Genomic DNA, 21413 nt, shown 5'->3' on the forward strand with positions numbered 1-21413 from the left:
TTAGGTTGTGGCACCCTTGGTTGGGCATTATTGAATGATTTTGTCAGCAGTGCTGAGCCATGAAGTTGACTTGAAAATAACAGGAAGGCTTTTGTTTATGCTGAAACACGAACATCACTTTCCTGAGAATATTGTGCCTGAACCCTTTTGTGTTTGTTTATTTGTGTTAAAATCACCAAAATTGAGGCACTGTATTATTAGATCAGCAGATGGGAGAGGAGCCCTGATAAGAGCACATTTTTGTGACGTGTATTAGAGAACAGCAATAGCGACACAGGTTTAATGACAGTGCGATAAATAAGATGGAGAGGGAAGTTGAGCACATACCGGGTGTTCATGCATAATAGAGTAGGAATGCATTGTCTGCTGTACTTTTTCTATGCCAGTAAATTGCCTTTGGATAAAAATACCATGCTTATCTACTCTAGAGAAATACTGATGGAAAAGTAATGCCAGTGGAAGGATGTGTGCATGCAAAGAGCACCAGCTAGGCTTCTCCAAGTCTTTGCTGATCTTACTGCTCATTACTATTAAAAGTAGCTGAGAAGCAAATGGTCAGGTAATGAAGGAAAAAGGAAACCAGATTTCTTCTTCACAATTCCCATTGGCCTATGAGTGAGGCTGCAGCATTTCAGGGCCGGGACAAGTGGGGAAACACACTGATTCCTTTTCCATAATTTACAGCTACTCCCTAATGAGGAAAAACTGGGAGAGGAATGCAGCATTTATCTTTGGTAGGCTGCATCCATTTCTCCAGCACAAAGATGCAGGCTGGAGCAGCGAATCTGGTTCCATGTTTGACACAAAACTGGATGCAATCTCCCCAGTGTTCAGGGTAGGTAGATGTTAATGGGAACACTGGTAACAGGTGATTGGGATTTGTGGACACTGTGTTTAATATACACATTGCTGTGGAGCTGAGGGTGGTTGTGGAATAATTTTCTATCAGCATTTATTAAAGAAATAAAGAAAGTTTCATTTGGATGAGACCTTTACTTTTGTCTTCTGTCCACCTCCAAAGTGTGTTGCAGGAAGAAGTTTGCTAGGAATAGAATGCAGAAGATGTGGTTGTGCCCTGAGCATTTAAATGGAAGTAAAATACATTGGATAATATCCATCCACATTTCTCACATTATATGGCACCTCATTTCTTCATAAACCCCATCTAGTTTTAGTGTGGCATGGAAATGACACAAATTGCTCCATGATTAAATGTAAAAAATGACATAGGATTAGTAATTATGAAATGAGTAAGAGTCCAGACAGTGTCCCAGTAGGACTGCTGGGTTCAAGAGTTGTCACATAAAGCTTACTGAAAGGAGTTCATTGGTACAGCTGGCCCACATTCCTAGTCTTTGATTTAATATACACATATTTTTATATGACTTTCATAGGTGCTTTTTCTTCTCTTCCATTTCCTTATCATCACAACTTTTATTTGTGGAACTTCTCAAGCACATTTCCTTCAAAAGAAAAGCATTTCTAGGAGTAGGTAAGTTCTTCTGGGTGCAGTACTGTCTATTGATCCTGATGGAGCTGTGAAGAAAAGAATAACTGTTCTTTTAGGATGCTGGAGAGCTAGGGGAAAATACATCCTGCCTGACCATTGTTTGCTTGGAAAATCATAAATAATGCCACAGAATGGAAATAGCACTTTCTTATCCCCATGGGCCCTTCTGAGAAATAAGTGCACTGATGTCTTCAAATCATTCAGGTAAAGTATAAGGGTGCACAAGTAGTTTGTGTCTGAATGTTTGTCTACAAGTGGGGGAAGACCAGCAAGAGAAAGAGATGTTCTCAGGGAATGTCAGGGGCTCAGTTGGTGCTTAACTGTTTTGTTGTCGCTGTTGGACATTTTCTGTGGGACAACGCTTCAGCAAGTTGTCACTTTTTATTTCTTACTGTCCCCAGAGCCTTTCATGTACAAGGCAGCCTACCTTTCCCTCCCTCTCTGACTACCTCTGGTGCTTGTTCCACAGCATCTGAGTATCATCTGTACACACTTAATGACCAGATGTTCTCTGTTGCACTTCTTCCAAAACTAGGCTGGAGAGTGCAAAAAAATAAAGGACTCAAACTAAATCATCCAGGGATTACACTAACAGAAAATGATGCTCTTGGTATGGAAACTATTAAAGAAAACTTGATTTTGTCTTTATATACTAGGGTTCATTAACTTTCTCTCTGGTAGGGCTAATGACCTGAACAGAAGCTGTGGTTCATTAGTGATCTTTCTCTCTCTGCCTGGCAGTTGAACAGAAAAAAGAAAGAGCTGGAAGGAGACATAGAGACTAAGTGAGGCAGAACAGCATCACGTGTTTTCAGGTCAGGAAGCAAATTATTTTTCTTTTCCTGTCCTTGTAATAGGAATGGTTTGATACTAACAGATTAAAATATCCTTTATGCTAGAGTTGGTTTAGTCTCCTAAAGAGGCTAAATTTACCCTCTCTTTAGCAATTTCTTGTTCTGGAGCTTCTGGGATCTGTTTCTATCTCTGGAGCCTGTAACATCTTCAGGTTTGTCCTGCCTTATGTGTGACAGCTCCAGGGGTCACTGGCAGCAGGGAGGAGCAGCAGGGAGGTTCAGGAATACCCTGGCCTGATCTGCTCTGCTGTCATGCAGCTCCTGCAGGACATACCTTGGGTACTTTGCATTGGTGCAGGATAAGGAAAGGGTGGGCAGTACTGCTGCCTGTGTATCCAGCTCAGGTGTGGTGGTGATGGAAACTAAAGTTCAGGAAGCCATTAAATGTGTTTCTGTTTTCCTGTATGGAAAAAGTCCCATTTTTTCTATGCTGCTTGTGAAAACCTCCTTTGTGGAGCTGTGATTGTCAAGGAAATCTGTTCCTCTTAAGCATGCTGTTCTTATAGCATGAGAAAAGGTCTTTAAATTCTATTGAATTGTTATTTCATTTGAAGGGGGGAGAGAGAAGTGGGATGAAGAAAAGAAACACTGCACCCACATTGCAATGTTATATAACTTACAAAATTAAATACTAAAATATTCAGCCACTCGTATTTTCAAGGCTGTTTATTTTTCCTAAACATCATTGTTGTTATTTTTTAATGTCACAATACAATTGATTACCTCTCATCACGTGTCATGTTTGAATTCAACTTTCAGAGGAAAAGATGTGCAGTTTACTGTGACTTTAAAATGAGCATTATGAAATGTAGCATGTGAATTCTAGGCAAGTAGCCAGTGAATTACCTGTCACTGAAGGTAATTTTCTCTCTCCCTAATTTTTTTTTAATACAGGGCTTCACTAAAATATAAATATTAAATATTTTTAAGGGAATTGTTCTTGTAATCAAATGAAAAGCAGTAGTATGTGAAATAACTAATATTTGCAGATAGTTATTGAAACAGTAGATCTGCAAATGCAAACTGTGTGCTTTGATTTGGGCAGTTAATGCTTTCAGAAGGCTTGAGGTGAACAAAAGGATGAGTACTGGGACAAAGAGTCAGTGACAGACATTTTTTTACTTGAAAAAGGATCCTGAGTCATACATAATACTATCATATACCCACCAAAATTAGACATGGAAAAGACGTATCAGACAAAGCAGTCTGTTCCTTTTTTAGTGCAGAACTGTTCCCTGAGTGATATTGCTGTGTCCAATCTAGATTTAAGTATTGGAAGCAATAGATCATCCCCATGGGAGACTGTGACACACTCTAGTAGTTCTCACTATTGAATTTTCTGTGATGTTCATCCTAATTTTCTCTTTGTTTAATTTCTTGCTGTTGTTCCTACTTATATCTTTATTCTCAAGTCTTTGTTTATTTTCCTTTAATTAATTTTAACCCCACTCTGCTCATGATCTTTCCCAAATATGCCAAGTAAAAGCTTTGGCATAATTTGTCCTACAAGCTCTTTTGGGATTCAGAATGCCTGAGAGGTTGCTTACAAAGGAAGCCTTGTGGTACCTAAGGATGAGGTGATTTGCTCCAGATGTCTAGATGAGTTAGGTCCCTGGCACCCATCTGCACCTGAGGAGGGATCAGCCTTTGAAGGGCCAAGCTGAAGTATTGAGCAATGAGTTATCCCTTAGAGCTAACCAAAAGGAGAAGCTATCCCCTAAGAGATGCTTGGCTTTATCCAACCCATCTTTTTTCTGTTCACACCAAATGCTGTTATCTGCTGCTTATAATTTAGAGGCTATGCAGACCAGATGGAAAATAGAATTAACAATCCTATCAAAAGTCCTTGAATTATTTGTTGGTTTCTATTGCCCATCTAGAACATCAATCCCTGTTGTGGGCTGCTCCTTCTTTAGGTCATAGATTGCAGGAATGGCTCAAAAACTGATGTTCAATGCACTGGACTTGTAAAAGACAACATTAGTCTGGATGGCTGGACAAGGACCTTCCTGGAAACCAAAGACACGAGACACTGACCTTTCTGTAAGGGTCTCATGGTGGTGGATCAGAGAGATGCGGGAAAATGTTTCCATGATAAATTTTTACAACTGGTCTTTATACTGCAGTATGCTTTAGGTTGGAAAGGATCACTATAATTCCTGTGTTCTCACCTACATGCTCAAATCAGGGCCAGCTTAGAGCACTTTCCTCAAGGCTCTGTCCTTCTCAGTTTTGACTGCCTACAAAGATGAAGCTCTTGCAGCCTCTCTGGGGAGCCAGTTACAGTGTTTGACCATCTCACAGTAAAAGAATTAATGTAGAATCAGAATTTTCTTTGCTGCAACCTGTGCCTTTGCATATCTTTGTTGTTGATGGTCTTCTATTTATCTAGGTCTCATAAAAATAAAGCCATTTTATGGTATGACTTAAGGGGATTTTTATGCTCACTACATTGCTTTGTTAGGAGAGTGTTGTCTTAGTGCCATGGTTTAGCCCCAGCCAGCAAACAAATACCATGCAGTCACTCCCCCATCAGTGGGATCAGGGAGAGAACTGAAAGGAAAAAAGCTGGAAAAACTCATGGGTTGAGATAAAGACAGTTTAATAGGAAAAGCAAAGGCTGTGCAAGCAGGCAAAATAAAAAAAGGAATTAATTCCTCGCTTCCTATGGACAAGCAGGGCCCCATCACATGTAATGGTGATGTGGGAAGACAAACATCATCACTACAAGTGTCCCCCCATTCCTCCTTCTGCCTCCCACTTTATACACTGAGCATGATGTCATGGTATGGAATGGCAAATGTCCCCTTGGCCAGCTGGGGACAGCTGTTCTGGCTGTGTCTCACCCACAGTCTCCTCACCAGCGTGGCATTGCAAAAAAGTAGAAAAGGCCTCGGGTCTGTGTATTCCCTGCTCAGCAATTAGAAAAGGACATCTCTGTATTAACAACCCTGTGTTCAGTGCAAATCCAAAACACAGCCCCATACCAGTCACTGTGAAGAAATTTAACTCAATGCCAACCAAACTAGCGCACATGTCAGTGACAATAGTGTCATAATCTTCCATGCAAGTGGAAATTTGGAACCCTGGTGTTGAAGTTCTGAAGACCTTATCACTCTGTTTCCTCTCTGTAGAAGCTGTCAGAGCGCTCCTCAAGTGCTGACTTGGCACACCCACATACACCCTCCGACCCTTAACTTTGATTACATTGTATAGAAATTCTTCAGGCACTGTGGCTTCTCCCTGTGTATATTGAAAATAGCGGTACAGGTCTTGTTTGTCACTGACCAAGGACCCAGGAAAGTACAAGGAGAAAAGAACAAATCAGCAAGGAGAAGGTGCAGAAATGCCTCTAGTTTGAAGGTGAATCTCCATGTGCAGCTTACTGGCAGCACAGGGATCTTTGCCATTGTCCACAGCTCCTTGAAGGCCCATCAATCTGAGAACAGGGTGTCCTACTTTCACTGACCTTTCTCGTGTATCGTGTGACCTGCACATACTGCCTGTGTCTGGGTTGCTTCAAAGAGCTGTTGGACTGCAGCTCTCCTTCTGGTGCCTCAGAGCACCAAGTTCATTATAAGCCTGAGCAGCAGTTCCTGGTTCCAGGAGCTAGTTACACAAATGCTTTTCTTATTGGCAAAAGTGACATATATTCATAATTGAAAGGCAGAAACAGTTAGAATATTGTCTTGTGTCTCTGCTACTACAGTATTATTCATAAATAACAATAATAGGGACTGGGCTGGAGGATGGAAGGTGAGCAGGAGTCTTTTGGAACTAGCTCTAATAAGGATTAAAATGAAATGTGGTGTTGTATGATGTTATAATTGGCCAGTGCAATTACATTTTGTTTACCTTATGGTAATGGAATTTATTTTCACAGGTACACTTTGAGAATCATAAATGTTAAATGTACTGCAGAAGAGACCCTGACTGCACAGATATATTTCCCTTGGACCTCTGTGGGCTTGGGAAGAATAGGGTTACATGCAAATGACTCTTGACAGGTTATGTGGCATTGATTTGTGAAAGAGGCTGCTCTTTCATTTTCTGAGTATAATTACAGAATCTCACTGTTTTCTTTTTCTGTTATTGATGGCTGAAGGGCTTTCATAGCTGTGAATTTCATCTCAGGAGAACTGTGATCTCTACCTTTCTAAATTGTGGTGACATGTTGCCATTGTCATTTGTACTAACAGCTTATACAGGTGGCAAGGAATCACTGCATGAATAAGAAAAGAAATGCATCTTCATTTTATTAATGAAAGAAGAAAAGGAGCTCATCTGGCTCCAGATTTATAGCTCTGAAAACTGAGGAACTTCAGGGTAGTTTAATTCAAATGGTGGAAATTAAATTTACTTTATACTGTCCTAGCATACATATTCCCTACAGGAAGGCTCATGTTAGTCTGTTGGTCATTAGCACCAACTAATACTAATACCAGTACTGGTAATGTGGACAATTATCTCTAGCACTTGGAGGTGTCTTTGATCTGGAAAGGCTGAGTCCAAATATGAAGGAAGTTAAGAACTGAAATGTTAATGTAAATTTTCTATTACATGCTCTCTGCAGTTTGAAAAGTACGTGGATTTTTGTGGATGAGAGAGAGCAAATTTTTAGTTTGGGATTTAAAAAAAATTCAGAAAAATGCTTTGTTTTCTTTCTAGCAGCATCTGAGCATGAATAACTCAGGTACTTCTGTTTTCCTTAGGCTGCTTCAGCCCAAAGATCTACCAGACTTTAGGGAGGCTGAGTGACTTGACACCTGAACTCCTTTCCCCACCAGGCACTGACAGGAGCTGACAAGGAAAAGGTGACATGGGTACTTCAAGTTCTTGTTGCCACATCCTTCTGCAAGGCAAGAGGAAAGGCTCTTTGATAAAATCTGCATAAAATCCTCTTTGGTAGGGGAGCACAGTAAATGTGGTAAGATAAATACAAATAAATCAATGTATGTCAAGTCAGCACCTTGCCACTGCCGGCCAAGCCCTCCTGCAGAGCTGCAGGAGCCCTTCTCCTGCTGGTTTGTCTTGTTTGCACACAGGTCACCTCACACTGTGATGTGGTACAAAGTCATCTGCGTGCCTGGGGCTGCAGTCGGCAAATCCAGCCTGGAGCTGGCTGAAGGCCAATGTGGGGCTGGGCTGAAGTCAGACCTCTGCTTGGTGACAGTTCAGGAGATGCTCATGCTGATTCTGGGCTGACAAAAATTGCACAATCCCCTGTGCATCTCTTCCCTTCTGATCCCTTGTGAGCTGAGCAAGTGGTTCCCAGAGTGAGAAAAAAATGGCAATATGTTTTGAAGAGCTCTTAAAGAGTTTTATTTTTTACATTGCTTGCAAGCTACTGCTGTGCTTATTTGCCTATCAATTCATTTTCTCTTTGCTGGTACATTTACTCTATATTTAGAACATTTTAAGAGGACAACTAGATTGTACAGACAGAAAATCACACAGTAGGGTCTTATTTACTATACTCTAATAACTGTGTTCATAAATCCAACCTCTCTCCGGAAAACTCATATACCTGTCTTTTCTTTCTGCCCTTTGATTCCTGTCCTTGCCTCTCTCTCCGCTGACAGCAGGCAGTAGGAGTTGCACTCAGTACCTCTGAATATTATGGTCCATTTACTTAATTGTGGATGCTGATATTAAATTTAAGACATCCAAGTTTGACTCTTTTGTCTTATGTTTTTGTGGTGGTCTGTTGTTTATACAGTTACAGTGAAAGACATTTCTGTGATATTAAGATTTATGCCAGGCAGGAAAGCTGAGAGTGGATGTTTATCTGAAATGCAGTTTCCTCAGTTATCTGGGTTTTGAATGGGTCTTTTTATGTTAAAATGCACTTAGACTAGCAGGTGATGATGTATTGAAAGCCTTTGCTGAAAAATATTTTGTAGGATGTTTTTAAGGACATACATCTAATTTTAACTTTTATAATTTACACTGCAGTTTTATAAAAATTGTAATAAAATCTACATTGTATAATTAAAAATGAAATTATATAATATAACAATATGCAATTTATTCAAATATTTATTCAATGTATTTTCAAAAAAAAATCACTACACCAATCACCTGGCATAAAGTAAAATTAAGAATTATGAAAATCAAACAGTTTTGTTGGACTCAAACTTCTTGTAACTAGAGTAAACGGTGAGGCAGAGGGAACTCATAGAATGGTTTGAGTTGGATTCCACAGAATGTATTGAGTTAAAGTTCATCCAGTTCCAACCTCCCTGCCATGGGCAGGGATAGCTTCCACCAGACCAGGTTGCTCAGAGCCCCATCCAACCCTGGCCTTGAACACTTCCAGGGATGGGGCAGCCACAACTTCTTTGAGCAATTTGTTCTAGTGTCTCACCACCCTCACTATAAAGAATTTCTTCCTAACATCCAATCTAAACCTATCCTTCTTTTTAAAGCCATTTCTGCCTTGTCCTGTCACTACAGGCCCTTGCAAAAAGTCCCTCTCCTGCTCCCTTATAGCCCCTTTAGGAACTAAAAGGTGTTATAAGGTCTCTTGGAGCCTTCTCAGCTCCAGGTTGATCAACCCAACTCTCTCAGCATTTCCTCACAGGAGAGGTTCTACAGCCCTGTTGATTGTCTTAGTGGCCTCTTGTAGACTCGTTCAGTTCAAGATGGGCCAGACTGAAAGAACCTGAAACCAGAATTCATCATAAAGTTCTGGAACTGATCTTGAATGAGAAGTCATACACTATTTTGTAGGTAGGCTGTGAAGTGGTAGGCCCACAGCTGTTCCAAAAACTTTCTACAATTTCTCTTGTATATGCAGGAAAAAGCTTGGACATGGAGTGGTACAGTTATTCATGGTAAATGTTGAGTATTGCCATATTTCTCAAGATTTTTTGTGATAATGTTTCTATGTATTGAAGATCAAACAGCCGTGACTCTGCTTTCTACTTGAGTAGCTCTATCTTTGTTATCCTGTCCATAAAAAAAGTGGAAAAAGCAGAGTATATCAGCCTGATGGTGTGGAGAGAAACTGGTGAAGGAGCTGGGAGTTGCTCTGTACCATCCTTTGAGAAAGCCAAAGCCAAAGCATTTGTCTTTGCCATGCAGTACTAAATGTGTAGCTGCTTTGGAGTAACTATTACGTGTGAGATGCAGCTATTCCTGAGACTCAAGAGGGATAAGGTACCTAAACCCATTGAACTAATTTGAAAACACCAGTCTAAAAAATTGCATATTGTTTTACTATTAGCACTAGTGTAGAGAAGTATTTCTCCTAGTTTTTTTTCCTGGAATAGCGATGGTTGTTAAGCAGCTGATTTTTGCATGCTGCAGGGAGGGAAAACCATACTCTTTTATTAATATTCTGTGTATGCAAATGCACTCACTGCCATGAGAATGTTTTGATCATTCTATTAACCAAGCAATAAATACACAAAAAAGAGGTGTGGAACTGAGGTTGTATTTTTTTCCTTACCAACCTCTAAGATAATCTGTTTCATAGGGATGTATGTAAAATGTAGGTACAACTTTCAGTATATTTCAGGTCCATCACCCGGTATTTTCCTTTGGTGGTCTCACCACACTCAGGGAGATAGATGGGTATATCAGAAAATTATCCACACATAATTTGTCATATTTGGGCTCCAGTGACAACAGGCTCTATGCTTTGGAAGAGCCTGGGGTTAGCATGGTAAGGAAAAGAAATAACTCCTTACCCTGAGGGCTTAGTTCTTCCCATGCAGCACAGAGGGCAGCTGAAAGCTGTGTGAGGAAACTAAACTGCTGAAGCATTTTGTGTTTAACGTGGCATGAGAATACGGATGAGATGAGTTGCTCTTCCTCACTGCCAACCTTTGAACTTAAGATTGAAAGAAATCCTGATGGGATTATTTCAAAAAGTTCCCCTGAAGAAAGTGAAGAGGTTACAGAAACAAAATCTATTATCCATCATCCCGTCATTAACAAAGCAGAAGGACTGGCAGAAGAATTGTTGGCCTAAACTTGAGACGTCAGAAAATAGGTAAGAAAAATAGACTGAGGAAATATTCTCTGGGAAGGGGAAGGGATTGGATGGTGCTGCTAGCCCTCTTCATCTCTCATTTTTAGGAGTCTATTATGTTATTTTGTAGAGTGAAGAGTGGTTGAAATGATAAATGGACTGCAGGGCTTGGCGTGCGAGCAGGCGGCCAAACCAGTGAACGTGTGCAGCAAGCTCAGCTGCAGGGAGGGATTCCTGAGTGCTGCTGGCTGGGCAGGCAGGGGTGCTGCACCCTGCAATTTAAGGAGGTGTAATTAGCTGAAACAATACAACAGTTAGCCAAGGAAATCTTTCAACACAGCGTTTTATTGTGACTACCTGTGGTCTCTGCCAGGAGTGACAGCTCACTCTGTGACACTCAGCTGCAGTGCTGGCATCCATGGCTCACTCACTCTCTCCCAGTCCATGCCATCCCTCAGCACAGGTCAGGGCATGTGCTTTGCTCCCCAGTCTGGCTCTGTGGGCCCCTTTACCACGTCATAGACACCCACTAACCCCCAGAAAGGCCAGAAGATTGTTGCATCCCATACTGTGTTTAAATGACAAGAGACCGTAGGTCAAAGGGGAAAAATATTGCAGATGAAAAGAATAGGCTGGATTAGACAGAAAAGGTGCATAATACTAATTTCAGAAAGGTCTCTGCAGGTGTGAGGGCTCTGCTGATACCACCCCTGGAGAAACCAGCTGGGGTAGAAGGACTCCTCCTTCAGGGCCATCCCCTTCTACCTGGCAAGCCAGACCAGCTGCCAATTCAGCTGCAGACTTGGAGCAGGAATTGAGAGCAGCAGATGTTGCAGCCTGCTGAAAACTTGCTGGTGGCTGAGAGTTTGAACTCCTAGAGAAGAACTCTTGCAGAGACAGCCACTGGCTGACTGCAGGATTGCAGCATGCCATAATTTTGGATGATTTCAGTGTTTTACTGTGAAATTTCCTCATGGAGGAAAATGTATCAGGATCTTCCTAGCACTCTGTAAAACCACACAATCAAAGTTGGTCCTGCCTCTCCACTACCTTGCTGGATTCTTGCTGAAGTGCTGCAGTGTTGTTGGTAGTGGCTTTGTCCTGTGCCATTTTTGGAAAAGTGATGGGACTTTTTATATGTGTAGTTAGATTGGAGTCCATTTGATCTCTAAGCAAAGGAGAGAGAAAATTCTATTTTGTGAGCATGTTCTGTTCAGGGAGAAGGGAGGGAATATATTTTTTTAAAAATAGGAAGAAGAGAAAGGAAAGGAAAGAGAATATTATCTGGCTTTTTTACTTTTATCCTGACACAATCATGTTCCATAAGCCCTTAGATATGAAATAAAACACGCTCAGTTTACTCTTGCTTTAGGCCCATATTCTGTCCAAATAAATCTCACAGAATGTGAAACCACAAAAACTCCACTGTGTCACACCAGAGGCTCAGCTGCTCCAGCACTACCCTTTAACATTTCCCCATTATAGCTTATAGAAAGGTTTCTTATCCACACAGTGGGTTTCAACAATGGGATAATTCTGTTTTCCATTTTACCCTCTGCCTTGTGCTGCTAATTTTTAATAGTCTCTTTGTCATTCTGGCCACTGCTGAAGATTGAGGTGAAGTTTTCAGAAAACAATCTAGTGTGAGGCACTGCTGGTTATGTAAAGTTGTTCCTCACTGTGTTCATTGCTTGGCACTTGTTAACTCTTAATTTTGTCTGTGCTCCCTGTGGCTGGCTTTGGTTGATTGCAGGTTCTGTGAGATGGGCACCAAGCAGGGTGCTGGACCTGCCTGTGATGCTGCATGATGGCAACTAAATTATTTGGTTTTTTCTTTTTCTCTATTTGCTGATGAGACTAATTAACTTGATAGAAACATGATAAAATAATATAATAATGCCATTGTAAATCTGTTTTTTTCTTCTTTCTAAAAGCTGTAATGCTCATTTCCAAGGTAAATGAGTATGATATTTTATTCTGCATAGCAAAAGACTTGATGGAGATTGCGACTGTTGTGTAATATTAATATAAATAGGGTCAGCTGTACATAGTTTGTCTGATGCTCCTGTTTTACTTCTCTGTCTTTTTTATTTTACCTCCTTAGACCTTGTAGTTATTCAGTGATTTTTTTATTAAATTATTTATTGTAGCCAGATGATTGATGTTGTTTCACTTTGGTTCTTTGCAGCTTCCCAATTCTTTAGTTGTCAAAATGACAAGCACTCAGTGATTAATTAAAACCTTGATTTTGCTCTGTTATTGTTCATCTTCAGTCAAATACAAATTCTTATGTATTCCAGAAAATAATAAATATTCCCCAAATGCAGGTTTCTAAACTTTAGATCAAGGAAAACCTTCATTTATTTTTCATTATAAATTTTTTATTATATTTAAATTTTTATATATGCACACATGTATATATAAAAAAATTTCTTGTGAAAGAATGGTAAATTGAAATCTTTATATAAGAAAACTGCCAGCATGGCCTGATGTTGGTTGGTAACCTCTGTAAACTTCCTCATAGAGCTCTCTTTTTTCTGAGAAAGGTGAGACAAATTAGGAATGGACTTGTCGTAACTGACAAACCCCCTCACTCTAACTGGAATTAATTTTAGTGCCTTTTTTTGGTACTGTGGACATACAGCATGCATTTCTCTCAGTTACGTTGAAGTGTTTGGTGTTGAAACATACATCTGAATTATTTACCTTAAGACCTCTTTATAGTTGATTGAAAGAAATAAGCACTGTCAAAGGTGCAATTTGCCTCATATTGAAGGAGACATCTTGGATGACTTGGATTGACATTTGGATGGATGGGCAGAGTCCAATGGGATAGAGTTTAATAAGTCCAAGTGTTGAGTCCTGTATTTTGGCCACAATAACCCCCTGCAATGTTATAGGCTGGGGACGGTGTGGCTGGACAGTGCTCAGGAGGAAAGGGACCTGGGCGTGCTGGTTGACAGTCGGCTGAACATGAGCCAGCAGTGTGCCCTGGGCCAAGAAGGCCAATGGCTCCTGGCCTGGATCAGGAACAGTGTAGCCATCAGGAGCAGGGAGGTCATCCTTCCCCTGTACTCGGCACTGGTGAGGCCACACCTTGAGTGCTGTGTCCAGTTCTGTGCCCTCTTTGGGAAGGACGTTGAGACTCTTGAGCGTGTCCAGAGGAGGCAACGAGGCTGGAGAGGGGCTGGGAACACAAGCCCTGTGAGGAATGACTGAGGGAGCTGGGGTTGTTTAGCCTGGGGAAAAGGAGACTCAGGGGTGACCTTATCAGTCTCTACAGCTTCCTGAAAGGTGGTTATAGTCAGGTGGGGTTGGTCTCCTTCTCCAGGCAGTAACTGACAGAACCAGAGGACACAGTCTCAAGCTGCGTCAGGGGAAATATAGGTTGGATATTAGGAAGAAGTTTTTCATAGAAAGAGTGATAAAATATTGGAATGGCCTGCCTGGGGAGGTACAGAGTCAACATCCCTGGATGTGTTTAAAAAGGGACTGGATATGGCACTTGATGCCATGGTTTAGTTAAAGTGTTTAGGGCATGGGTTGGACTTGATGATGTTGAAGGTTTCTTCCAACCTAGTCATTCTGTGATTCTGTGTGACCTAGTATGGGGTGCTGAAGTGCATCCCATTGCCTGGTAAGAATGAGACAAGCCTTGACATTGGGTCAAACAGTTCCCACTCAGAGATACTGGCACACAGGCTAAGGTGACTGATCTATTTTGTGTAGCTGGACACAGAGCAAGCAGTGTCTCCCAGTTCCTGTGCTGGGCCTGGGAAAGGCTTCTCCTGTCCTGTCCTGATATATGCAAAAGCTTAGTGGCAGTGAGAGCTGTTGGGAATAGCAGAACAGATTCCTTTGAATGAAGTCAAACCATTCAATGTGCAGAAACACACCAGCCCAAGCTGATCCAGCCTTTGCAGTGTTGGGGTGGGACCCTGCGCAGAGCTTTCTGAGGGTGTTGGAGGGAAGATATTGCAATGGAAAAGCACTGAGTGTTCGCCACGGGTGGGCTACTTGACCAGCATGCCAATCAGCCTTTACCCCTGGAACAGCCACTCCTAATTCCTCTTGGGAAGAGCTGATGGGTTGGCTGGAAATGCTTTAAGGTATGTTTGGCTTTCTGGAATTGCTTTCACAGACCAATTTCTTTTTCATGGGGTCTCATGTGAGAATAAACTCATTAGCTTTCTGGTATGATTCCCTGAATGGCTGACTCATGAATTCTTCTAAAGTTTCAAATTTTCCTGTACGTAGCACATCAGATTTTGCTGGTAAACTGAATTTAGCCTTCTTTTCAGTCTTTGTTTAGGTTTTTTATCTAATTTATGCTGGTGCTTCTCATTTCTTGCTTCCTCTGCTTAATGTTCCCAAAGATGTGATTGACTGCACCTGAAGTTACAGCTTCTTGGCCTGTTAGAAAAAGAAATGAATTGGCCCCAGTAAATTACTAAGCTAAAATTCATATGATAATACTTTTGCTGATTGGTTATAGTCTTCCATTTGAAAAACTCAATAAAATCTTAATTAGGAAAAAAAAAACCAGATAAGGAAAAAACAAGTAAAAAAATTTTAAAATGTCCTTAAGTTCCCTACTCTTTATCAATTCCTTTGATGGTATTGAATAGATACTTACCCTGCTTTGGAACTCTACAAATGTCATTTCTGAGCTACTGATTCTGCTGAAAGGATGAGGATCAGATGAGGAAAATTCAAGGTATGAAAGAATGTGTCCACTGCCAAAGTGAATACCTGTGCATATTCCATAAAAGATTTCTGCATATGTGATTTTTAAATTTTTGCCAGCCACTCTGATGTCTTCCTGATGTATTGTTATACATGGAATGACCTTTACATGTAGTTTCAGTTGTAGAGTGTAAAGAAACCTCCCCACCATTCTACATCGTGAATGTGCACAAGTGAAAGGGATGAAGAGATTTCTTCCTGTTATAAAACCTGTTTGACTGTATTGAACTCAAAAGAATGAGAGACAGCAAGAAAAAAAAAATCGACAAGTTCCTCCCACCCCTTTTATTGCCAGAAAAATTAATTGCATGTTTCCTATGAAGCAAAGCACAATAGGGTTTTATGGTACATTTCCTGTGGTTTTGTTACGCTGCCACTGAAAATACAGAATTTTCTGCAGGTATGTTTACGTGGTGTTAAGCATTTCTTCACAGAAATTTGAACAAATGCTCAAGGCTCAGATGAAGAAGTGGTTTAGACGTCATGAGACTCAGAGTGGCAACTGATTAGAGGCAAGGCTTTCCTAGAGACTGGGTTAGGGGCCATTCTCTGTCCATGATGCCATGGAACAGATTATTTTGCTTAGATAAACCCAGTTAAACACTCATGTCACTTTCCAGTCCATATAGCAATATTTCTACTTTCAAACTACTTTTTGGGACAATCTTTGGGGCTGGGAGAGCTCCTGGGTGATGGCCAGGCATTGGCAGGGGGACAAGGAGTTGGCAAAAGCCATATCAAGGACAGCACTGATGCTTGACATGTCTGGATGATCACATTATGGTGCTTGAATCTGTTCACTCAGTTTTCTTTCTTTTTTTCTTTTATTTTTATCTTTTCTCCTGTAAAGCAGACACTGTGTCATATGGATTAAATGAGAAAAGGCTCAAAAAGCAAGGTAAGGATGACCTAAAGGGGGGGCACTGGGACACCTAAGCCAGCTAAAAAAATCCAGCAAAGGGGCGATATCCCCCAAGGGTCAATACTATGTCTGTGTTGTTTAACTAATTCCTCAATGACTTGAATGAGGCGGTAGAGACACTTCACAGGAACTTTGCTGATGATATAAAACTGGGAGGAGTGGCTGCTGTGCTGACATTCAGTAGGATCTCTGAACTCCTCCTTTCATTGTGCAAAACATCTGCCCAGCGATGGAACTTAAAGTTAGAAAGAAATGTTTTTTGTAAATACTCTAGGCAACTCAACAAGTTATGAAATGATAAAGTGTTTTAATTGTTTCCTGAATTTAGGAACCTGAGTTCTATATTTAATATGCTTTGATTTAAAATATTTCAATATAACTATTTATTTAATGATGCATCCATGTACATTAATCCCTTAAACTTCTTTGTTCAGTTATAGTTTTACTTTCTCCCCCCAATGTGTGTCAGGCCATTCTTTACAAAATCTACCGTGTATTTGTCTGCTTTCCACAGGACTTCATTCATAGTCATAGAATTTCAATTTAACTTTAGGCTGGTCTTGACACGGATGTTAGTGAGTCCTTTGTCTCAGCGAGTAGTGATGTAAAGGATTTAAACTCACTCCATTTGCTGTCTTTATGAAAATTTGAAGCTGGATGTAGCTAAAAAACACTTTTGTGCCTTCCTACCTGCTGCTGTGCCTTTTTGCAACAAATGAGGTTGCCTTGTCTTTTAAAACATTTTTGCTCTACCTTTATTAAAGATAATGGGAATTTTCCCCATATGCCAATGGAGTATATCTGTCAAACTTGAATACAAAGAACATGTAATTCTTCCCTGTAGGTGGGATCAGGATATTGTCACAGTACTTTACAAAATATTTAGATCAAAATAGTTAAATCCTATCTGATTTAGCGTGATGTTTGGAGGTATTGTTTGTCTCTTCCACAATCAAGAAGGCTGAGGTCTTAAAAAAAATTGTTACATTCAAAGAATAATCATCCTTATGCATAAACAAAAATTGCATGAAATTTCCTAAGTCTAATAGCCCCAATGTTTGGGACATTTGATTTTTTAAAATATATTTTAACTTTAAATGGATCATTTATATGTAGTGTTTAGATACTTTCAAAGATTGAAAAACATTGTTGCATGGAAACTGAACAAACTTTTAAATTTACTTTTTATGAAAAAAGTTTGAGTTACAAGTCTTCAACACTGCTTAATATTTCCGCCTGAGCTAAAGGGGTAGCTAAGCTTGTTTGTTACTTCAGATTCTGTGGTGGATATCCCATCCCTGGAAATGTCCAAAGCCAGGTTGGATGGGGCTCTGAGCAACCTGATCAGGTGGAAGATGTCCCTGCCCATGGCAGGGGAGCTGGAACTGGATGAACTTTAGGGTCCCTTGCAACCCAAACCATTCTGTGATTCTATAGCTCTGAGTGGAGGCAAAAATGCAGGGAAAATATGATTCCCACATCTTGAAGGTATCTTCTCTGAGTTGAAGATTATTGTTGGAGTCTGGTTTGGATCAATCTTAGTTCCTTGGAAACTGAAAGAGCTGAGGCAGATTTCCTGTGTACTGCCTTCAGGAGTTTTGAGGGGAGCTTACTTTGGCCATCCCTAGCCTCTCCCAGGAGAGGGCTGCAAGAATTGAATCAGGACTCTTCTGTGCTGCATGTTATGAAGGCAATGGTGCTCAAACTGTTGTCACAATTATTATCAATGACAAAGAGGAAGAAGAAAGAAAGTCTTGCTTTGAAATTTCTGAAATTTCTGATTCTCTGACCTTGATGAAATCCTGCTCAGGTTTGTGAAAACCCTAGCTGAAGCAATCTCAGCAGTCTCTCAGTACATTTTGAGAATGTGTGGAGGTGGATTAAGTTTTGGAAGACTGGAAAAGGGCAAACAAAAGACAAATTAAAAAAAAAAAAAGTCAAAAGGGAAGCTTACAGAATGATGGGCCAGATCTTTTTGTTGGAACATGAGAGATAAAGAAATCCAGCAGTACTTTTGTAGGGCACCTAAAAGAACACCAGATGAGTAAGTAGCAAATTTGTTGGCAGTATGCAGTGAGTGTTAAATCATTTGTCAGGATTTAATCATATCAGATCAATCCAAAACCTTTTTATGTGAAGTAACATGCCTTAAGGGTATAGACATGGTATAGCTAGGCTTTGCTCAGGGTCTCACATAACTCAGGCAGTTGGGGTTACTGTAGAGTGGGGACAAAGGTGCCTGGGGATGCTACATTCAGAGCAGCTGCCAGCACTTTGCTGTCAAACTGCTATGATGAATTGAGGATCTAGGCTAGGCTTAGTAAGTTCAATGTTTTCATTATAATCCAATACCAGGTCTCTGGAATATGCTTATTAAACCTGCAAGTGAAATGTATCTGAAAGACCAAACAGATTGAAAGATGAGAATTAATTCAGAATTATCACAATTGAAAGAAATAGCTTCGAAAACAACACAGAATTTAATTAAAACAGAAGTATGGTTCTGCACTTAGGTGAGGATAAACAGCTGAGAAAATAAAATAAGAAAAACAGAGATAAAACAGGTAACAGTCTTGCAAAGAAGTATTTGGACATTACAGTTGGTCACAAAATGAATATAGGTTAAGAGTATTATGCTGTGCCCTGCAAGGTTTGGGTGGCTGACAGCAGGGGAGCTACAGGGGTGACTTTTGTCAGAAGCTGATAGAAGGTAGCACATTTGGGATAATGTTTTTAGAAGAGGGAAAAAACTTGTGCAACTACAGCTGGAGAGAGGATTGAGAATACGTGAGAGCAGCAGCTCTGCAGGCACCCAGGTCAGTAAGGAGAGGCAGGGGTGCTCCAGGTGCTACCCTGCAGCTCCTGGTGCAGCCCATGATGGGGCAGCTGTGCCATGGAGGCCCACAGGGGAGCAGAGATGCACCTGCAGCCCAAAGGTGGCTGTGACCCTCTGGGAAGCCCATGCTGGAAGAGGCTCCTGGCAGGACTTGCTGCTCCATAGAGAAAGGAGCTCATGCTGTACCTGACCTGCTGGCAGGACTTGTGATCCTCTGGGGTACCCACTCTGGAGGAGCCTGTTCCTGGAGGAACTGCAGCCTGTGGAGGGAGCCATGCCAGAACAGTTTGTTCAGAACTGTAGCCATGGAGAGGACTCAGCTGGAGGAGTTCATAGAGGACTGACATCCTTGGAAGGGACCCCACACTGAAGCAGAGGAAGACTGTGAGGAGGCCTCCCCATGAGGAGGAAGGAGCAGCAGAGAAAATGTGTGATGAACTGACCACAGCCCCCATTCCCCATCTCCCTGAGATGCTGGGAGGAGGAGGTGGAGGAATGCAGAGTGAAGCTGAGCCTGAGAAGAAGGGAGTGGTGGTAGGAATGTGTTTTAAGATTTTGTTTTATTTCTCATTACCCTATTCTGGTTTGGTTGGTAATAAATTAACCTGATTTCCCCAAGTGGGTTCTGTTTTGCCCATGACAGTCATTGATGAGTGATTTCTCTCTGCCCTTATCTAAGCCTATGAGACTTTTATTATATTTTCCCTGCCCAGCTGAGGAGGGCAATGACAGAGTGGCCTTGGTGGACACCTGGCATCCAGCCAGGGTCAGCCCACCACACGGCTGCATAGAGGTCAAACATCACACTGGGATTTATAAACAGCAGCATAGTCCATAAAATTTGCAACATAATCCTTCTTCAGAGCATTGTTATGGTTTCTTAGAAGTGAACTAGCTGGGGGGGAGTACAGAGGGAGGCTATGAGGAAAGCCTAGGAACCTACAAAGGATGGGGTGTTTGGTGTCCTTAGAACACACAAGATAGAAAGAAGACATCTATATGAGTGTATAAATGCATAAAAAAATATACAAAAAGAATGGCTGTGAAGAGTAAGGCAAAAACTAAATCTCAAGCTGCAGACAGAGAATTTTACTTAGAATTTTAGGAGTGATAAAGGTATTCCTTTTCTCATAGTAGAAATTGGTAGGCATTTTGGATACCTAAGAAAGTTCCACAATGCTCAGAACTTAGAGGTATTAAAGAATAGGCTCAGCAAGCAGGGATAAGATAAATTGTGATTATGATAGGTAGAGTAGTTCCTTGTTATAGAAAGAAAAATGAACTAGATAATCAGTTTGAGTGCCTTCTAACCGGTCTATGTTTGTGCAATTTTGTTGTCTGTCTAGATCTGGTACAGGGAAAAAAGGTATAACAGCAAATTGTCTCCCCTTTTTCTTATCTGCACCATTCTGCTCTGGCAGGTCCAGAGTGCATGAGCACAGTTGCAGTTGCTCCTCTATCACAGTGATGAGTAATATTTCTAAATGATAACAGTATTTATAAATATATTTATAATATATATATAGAAAGCACCAATCTGTGCTTGAATGTTGAGCTGCTGGAGGGTCTGAAGGCTAAGGAGAGGGATCTGGACAGGCTACATTGATGGGTTGAGGCTGATGGTGTGAGGTTCAAACAGGCTAAGTGCTGGGTGCTGAACTTGGGTCACAACAATCCCTGCAGTGCCACAGGCTGGGGGCAGAGTGGCTGGAAAGCTGCTCAGTGGTGAAGGACCTGGGGGTGCTGGTGCCAGCAGCTGAACATGAGGCAGTGTGTCCAGGTGGCCAAGAAGACCAATGGCACCTGGGTTGTGTCAGCAATATTGTGGTCAGTGGGACCAGGGCAGGGACCATCCCCCTGTGCTGGGCACTGGTTGAGGTTGCAGCTCAAATCCTGCAGTCAGTTTTGGACCCCTCGCTGCAATAAAGATGCTGAGATGCTGGAGCATGTCCAGAGAAGGGCAGCAGAGCTGGTGAAGGGTCAAGAGCACAAGTCTGATGGAAGAGCAGCTGAGGGAATTGGGGGTGTTTAGCCTGGAGAAAAGGAGGCTCCATTATCATTCTCTACAACTCTGAGAAAGGAGGTTGTAACCAGGTCAGTGTTGGTCTCTTCTCCCAGGTAACAAGCTATAGGATGAGAGGAAATAGCCTCAAGTTGTGTCAAGGGAGGTTTAGATTGGATATTAAGAAACATTTCTTTACTGAAAGTGTTGTCAATTGCTGGAACAGGCGGCCCAGGGAAGTGTTGGAGTCACCATCCTTGGAGGTGTTTAAGGATGTGTTGATGTGGCACTTATAGACATGGTTCAGTGATGGGCTTGTCAGTGCTGGGCTAATGGTTGAACCTGATGATCTTCTAACCTAAGCAATTCTAAGATTCTATATTTGTTGTTGGTCAATGGTCGATGAAGCAAACAGTTTATTCAGACACTATACAAATGTTCGGACTCCCAAAGGTTGAGCAGCTATGACTTCTACTCAAATTACTGTGAACTTCAAACTCCTGAGACTTCTGCAGTTTAGATTCTTCTGCAGAAACCTTTAATGGTCTTTAAAAGGATAAATTAT

Source organism: Agelaius tricolor, unplaced genomic scaffold (assembly GCF_023055355.1).
Source record: "Agelaius tricolor isolate 1412-34295 unplaced genomic scaffold, bAgeTri1.0.p SCAF_1, whole genome shotgun sequence".
Classification (NCBI taxonomy): domain Eukaryota; kingdom Metazoa; phylum Chordata; class Aves; order Passeriformes; family Icteridae; genus Agelaius; species Agelaius tricolor.